The 4675-nt window shown below is 37.5% G+C and overlaps 1 long non-coding RNA gene across 1 annotated transcript in view; it reads right to left on the bottom strand.

Moving 5' to 3' along the window:
- Window positions 1–1784: 1784 nt before the first annotated feature.
- LOC117083069 overlaps window positions 1785–4675 on the bottom strand; it is a 50163-nt gene continuing 47272 nt past the window's right edge. Inside the window, exons 2-3 of the long non-coding RNA XR_004436921.1 lie at window positions 3360–3442; window positions 1785–1834 (exon numbers count right to left, since the gene is read on the bottom strand). This is a non-coding gene — a long non-coding RNA (uncharacterized LOC117083069). The remainder of the gene's footprint in view (window positions 1835–3359; window positions 3443–4675) is intronic.

The raw sequence follows: 4675 nt of genomic DNA, 5'->3' as shown, positions 1-4675 counted from the left end.
ATACGGATGACTGACATATTTGGAACCTAGTAAATAATCAAGTCCTCTGCTCATATTTCTAGCTTTTCTCATCTTTGAGTGCCTCCTATCGAGGGGAAAGTTTTTCTACAAAGTGTCATACACATTAGGTCAAAACAGCCAAAATTTTGATGAGAAAAGAATTTTTCTAATCAAAAAATTAAACTTTATTGAGTGCCTTTTAAGTGTTCAAACTAGTAATATATCATTTTATATAAACTATCTCAGCCAGAGATAATTTTTAATGTGTGAAAAAGAAACGATGTAAAATTAGAGACACTGGTAAATACTATTCACTGTACTAATTGAAAAAAATTAAAAAATGTTCACTATCCTAAATTTGACGTTTGGGAAAAGTAGGGGTCAAAAAGAACAGAAAGAAAAAAGTTTTAAGGGACTGATGTGGATTTTTACAAAATGGTTTTAGACATCTTTTTTTTTCTTTTTTTTTTTTTTGAGATGGAGTCGCGATCTGTCACCTAGGCTGGAGTGCAGGGGCATGATTTTGGCTCACTGCAACATCTGCCTCCTAGGTTCAAGCTATTCTCCTGCCTCAGACTCCCAAGTACCTGGATTACAGGTGCGTGCCACCACGCCCTGCTGATGTTTTGTATTTTTAGTAGAGATGGGGTTTCACCATGTTGTCCAGGCTGATGTTGAACTCCTGACCTCAAGTGATCCACCCACATCAGCCTCCCAAAGTGCTGAGATTACAGGTGTGAACCACTGTGCCAGGCCTAGACACTTTTAAAAATCCAACCCATGGTTTATTGATGGTGGTGAAGTGCCAGCACACACCTACAGCAGAGTTATAACTGAAAAGGGTTGGCCATGCAACAAAGGAGAGTGGCAAAGGAACACAGAGCAAACACCGCTCACTACAACCACAAAAACAACTCAACTCTGCACTAATATTCATCACAAAGTTCCAAAAAGAAAAAACTCCAACTTTTCAGAAGGTTCTCCCTTGATAGATCAGTGTGACAAATGCAACTAGAATTAAAATGTAATTTTGATAGACACGTGAAAGATAGATGATATGATTATAGACAGACAAAATGATAATAAATGTGCTCTCTGCACCAAATGTAAAATTTCAGTTTATAATATCTATTAGGGTAAAAAAATGAAAAGACCTTTCCTAAGATCAAATTTGAATGCTTAAACAATAGAAAAACAGCTACAACGAAACAACAGAACAGTTTCTTCAGTGCTTCACTCCAGAATAAAGTGCTTTATATGTAGTACCAGTCCTGCTTCCAAAGAATTAAGTTGGAGTCAGCATCATGAATAGATAAACTAATCTGTTTAAAAGCACAACTAAAAATGACTAGGCCAAATCCAATCCTACTAGATTATTGTATGTAGTATAGGAGACTTCCAGTGAAAATGTGGACAGGCATGCTGAGACTGTCCTAACAGATATATTCTAAAATTTTTAAGAGGTAAAAATATTACAAGCTAGACACAAAAGCAAATGAAGAATCTGAACAGATGGAACTTACAGATTTTATTTTAGATGGTCCCTGACCAACAACAGACACTTTAATATCAGCTGGGTGCAGTGGCTCACACGTGTAATCTCAGCACTTTGGGAGGCCAAGGCGGGCACATCATGAGGTCAGGAGATCTAGACCACTGAGGCCAACATGGCGAAACCTCATCTCTACTAAAAAATACAAAAAAAAATTAGCTGAATGTGGTGGTGTGCGCCTGTAATCCCAGCTACTGGGGAGACTGAGGCAGAAGCCAGAGGCGGAGGTTGCAGTGAGCCGAGATGGTGCCACTCCAGCCTGTCGACAGAGTGAGACTCCATCTAACAAAAAAAAAAAAGATCACATTCAGATTTCTGTAGTAATTATCTCCAAATGAAATATATGCAACATTCTCATACAACTCAACATTTTAGCCAAATTTAACACATATACTGGGTCATATAATTATTGGGATAAGAGACACATATCTACATTTTGAAATTATTCCATTTAAATAAATATATATACACAGATAATTTTATTCAGTTTTGACATTGTAATAACTGGGATTTTAAAAATCTTTGTATTGAAATATACATACAGAAAAGTACATGTATATTAATGAGGGCAACAAATTTTCACACATTGAATACACCCAAATAACCATGTTTTGAATAATATGGGCACATCCAACTAAACAGGAACTCTTTGGTCTTTCTTATACATGTCCAAATAATATCAAAAACATTTGCTGGTATTTTTATCCTTTAGAAATAATGTAATGATTTTCATCTTTCCTGAATTTCTTTTTTTAACCTACCAATTTGGAGATGATGGACCCAACTGTAGGAAATAAAAGTATCTGGTAACCTATGAATTTTACATTGAGCATATTCTCCATCCTAGTTCATTATGTACCTCACCCAATACCAGATTGAGACTCACTAATTTACAACCCAGCTGAGACAGCTTTATTCCAGATTCTTTCTACAAGTCACTTCGACAATTCCAATCATGTAAACCCTAAATTCTGTTTACAAGGAGGAACTATGAAGGAATGGCGATCTGATCCTAAAACTTTATCTACATTCCTTGTAGCTACAAGTGGGACAGGGCTGGCCAAGCTTGGGACTAAATTAGAATGAGAATTTGCTTCTGAAACTTTTAAAGTCTTCTCAAAGAGGTGGGATCCTGAGCTGCAGGGGAACCAGGAGGGATTCCAAACTGTGTCAGTGATGCCTCAGTCTCAGCAAACACATCTTCAACCCTTATCTATATATTTCTTCACACCCTCTACACTGTATTAGTTGTTTGTTCCAATCCTAACTAGACAATGCAAAATGAGAATTGCTTACATAGCTAAAAATCCAGGGGAGCAAATCTGACTACAGGCATCGCTGGACCCAAGGACTCAAACCAAAGCCATCCAAATCCAACTTCTGTCTCCCCATCTCTGCATACACACCATTGTCAGACAGGCTCTCCCACAGTGTTCCTAAGATGGCTCCTTCTCATTCATATTCAGTAGAAAAGACTGGGAGCTCTTGCCCCCGCATTTCCAGCCAGCCAAAGGTTCATTCTGTCTCATTGGCTCCAATCTGGTGGCAAGAGTTTCTCTGAACAAATCATTGTGACCAGGAAATGTGATATGCTAATTGGCTCAAACCCAGGTACATGTATAACTCTTGAGCAGGGCACTGAATTAATACTACTTAACGGGCTAAAAGATAAATGGGTATATAATTACCAGGAGAAAGGAAAATAGGCAGTAAAAGAAAAATATTTCAATGGTACTGTGACAACGTCCATTGGTAACCCTGTTAGGCACTATGAGTTAGTGAACCTGGTTAATTTGTAAAGACTTACACTCAAGATGACAAGCTCATGTCAGTATTACCCTCTTCTCACTAAAGGTGGGGAGTCTTTCTTAGCACTGCTCCCCAAAACACCTGTAAGTAAAAGGAAGAGAAGGAAGCTTGATTTGTTTGGGATGTTTTCACCAGAGAGATTAATGAATCTGTTATGTAAAAGATGAACTGACATGATTAACACATAAAACACTAACCTCCTCAGATTCCCAAAAGGGAATCCATGAAAGTCAGAGCTGTGGTCCGCAAAGTATTTAATTGCTCATTGGAAAGCTCTGAAATGCATTTGTTGTGGGTATAAAGAGAAATAAAAAGAGAACTCCTACAGAAGCAAAGATGCAAGAATAATATTACAACACAAGACATTCAGTACATTATTTATATTGAAATGAACCCACCTGCTACTGTGGCCTGAGCTGGGTATAGAGACCTATTGAGCTTGAGCAACTACCCAAAAGAACCCCATTCCAACCTAACAACTGCTACAAAGGCAAGCATTCAGCACAGGTTTTCTTCTAAGGATAAATAGAAAACAGTGGAGCTAGGTGCTAATCAAAGGCTAGCTTTTTCTTAGTAGCTATTCAGAAAACACTAAGCAAGTTTTCAACAATCCATGCTAAAAGTGCAGTGTTACAAATTAATGGGTAATCACAATAATATGCATGTAACCACACAGTGATAGCATATAATAGCAATGGGTTAACTTTTCCTCACTGTTTATGGAACTCCCTCTGAAATTCTTTATATCTTAGATCAGCAGTGGAATTATTTATTATGTGTATTGAATGAATAGACACATGCATGAATAAAGGAAATGAATTAACTAGTAATTGAACTTTGGGAGTTTTCACACAGAGTAAATTTTCTGTTACAAACTTTTATGTATAAGAGTTGGAGTGTTTGCTCACTGTTGGAAAACAGATTTGTTCTGTAAGCTCATTTGAGGCTGTGTTATGATGTTATTATTTAGTAAGGCTACAACACCTATACCATCCTAGCCTATACAGGATTTTTGGACAAGTTAGAAAGGTGTCCCTTAAGAATGGATGCAGCCCCCAGGGCATGTGACTTGGTGAAAAGATGGAGTCTTTGTATAAAGACAAAAGGTGGTTCATTCTCTGGAAGACTTGGGGAGATGGAGAGGGACCCGGCTCGATTTTTACCCCCACTACTTCATCTGCATTGAAAGCATTAAGTGGTACAGCTTTGGTCATCCTATAAAAATACAGAAAAATTATAAAGAAAGGAGCAAAAATCAGGAATTTCTTGCTATTTTGTATTGTTGAGTCATTTCCTTCAGGCTAGATTTCATTA

The sequence above is a fragment of the Trachypithecus francoisi genome, unplaced genomic scaffold (genome assembly GCF_009764315.1).
Source record: "Trachypithecus francoisi isolate TF-2019V2 unplaced genomic scaffold, Tfra_2.0 Lachesis_group0, whole genome shotgun sequence".
NCBI classification, from domain to species: Eukaryota; Metazoa; Chordata; class Mammalia; order Primates; family Cercopithecidae; genus Trachypithecus; species Trachypithecus francoisi.
Note: the sequence above shows the minus strand (reverse complement) of the source record. Positions and strands in the feature narration are given on the sequence as shown.